The following is a 1,446-nucleotide window of genomic DNA, read 5'->3' on the forward strand; positions in this document are numbered from 1 at the left end:
GCTATTTTTTGGTTGCAGCCATCATTGTTGTATTGGCAGGCCCAGGCTGGATTTGAACCCGCCACCTTAGGTGTATGTGGCTGGTGTCTTAGCCACTTGTGCCATAGGTGCCGAGCTGCTAATGCAAATTCTAATTGGCTTATGTGTTTAGGAGTTCAAAACAGAAAGGTCACTTTCTCTTTGAATGATCAAAGGAAGACTCTCAGAACTAGTGGGAAGTATAGTATGATCATTGAAATTGGACTCTGGAGCCTGTGTTAGAAGTTCAGCAGGTGGCTCGGTGCCTGTGACTCAAGTGGCTCAGCCACATACACCTAAGGTGGCAGTTTCAAATCCAGCCTGGGCCCGCCAAACAACAATAATGGCTGCAACCAGAAAAAAATAGCCGAGCGTTGTGGCGGGCGCCTGTGGTCCCAGCAACTCAGGAGGCTGAGACAGGAGACTCGCCTGAGCCCAGGAGTTGGAGTTTGCTGTGAGCAGTGTAGCCATGGCACTCTACCCAGGGGGACAGCTTGAGGCTCTGTCTCAAAAAAAAAAAAGAAGTTCAGCAGGCCATTTAACTGGCAGTGTGACCTGGAGCTCTATGACATGCTGGGGCTACTACGATTATACTACTTACTGTAGGGTGGTTTTGAGGATTAAATTAATAAATACATGTGGAGCCCTTAGCACAGTGCATGGCACATAGTAAGTGCTCAGTTGTTAGCTGTTGTTATTAAGTGAGTTGAGGTAGCTGGTAAAGGGTGGGATTTAATAGGTAAAAACAGTGATATTAAGAGTATAGGAAAGTCTCAGAGATGAGAAAATACAGAGGGGAAAATACAGTGAGGCGGCAAGTTTAGGGGTACAGTGGGAGTGGTGGAAAAGATAGAGTAGATTGCCCTGGGATACTCAGGTTAAGAGTTTGGACTTGTCTAGGAAGTGTGGAGTTTTAGGACTTACAGTCAAAGTAATGTTTTAGGAGGATTAACGTGGTAATGTTATGTAGTTAAATTATAAAGAGAAAAGAGTGAGCAGAGTACCTGTGATGTTGTTGCGTGTAGTCCAGACCAGAAATGATAAGGGACCAAATTTGGATATGGTGGACATGGAAAAGAAACATAAATGTGAACATGCACAGAATGAAGGATTTGGGCTACTAGGGAGATGGATTCTCTGAGTAGGTAAGACTTCGTAAGATTTCCAAATAGATTAGTACATTTAAAATAGATCATTTTCTTCTAAAGTTCAGGATAATTAAAATATAAAAAATACAAAAAAGGGGGACAGTGCCTGTGGCACAGTGGGTAGGGCGCCAGCCTCATATAGTGAGTGTGGCAGGTTTGAACCCAGCCCTGGCCAAACTGCAACCAAAAATAGCTGGGTGTTGTGGCGGGCACCTGTAGTCCCAGCTACTTGGGAGGCTGAGGCAAGAGAATCACTTAAGCCCAAGAGCTGGAGGTTGCT

The 1,446-nt window shown here is 44.9% G+C and overlaps 1 protein-coding gene across 1 annotated transcript in view; it reads left to right on the plus strand.

The window, feature by feature from the left end:
- ANKFY1 (ankyrin repeat and FYVE domain containing 1) overlaps nt 1–1,446 on the plus strand; it is a 117,922-nt gene that overhangs the window by 33,855 nt on the left and 82,621 nt on the right. The gene's annotated exons all lie outside the window — the stretch shown is intronic.

This window comes from Otolemur garnettii, unplaced genomic scaffold (genome assembly GCF_000181295.1).
Source record: "Otolemur garnettii isolate 467f Iridium unplaced genomic scaffold, OtoGar3 scaffold00145, whole genome shotgun sequence".
Classification (NCBI taxonomy): Eukaryota; Metazoa; Chordata; class Mammalia; order Primates; family Galagidae; genus Otolemur; species Otolemur garnettii.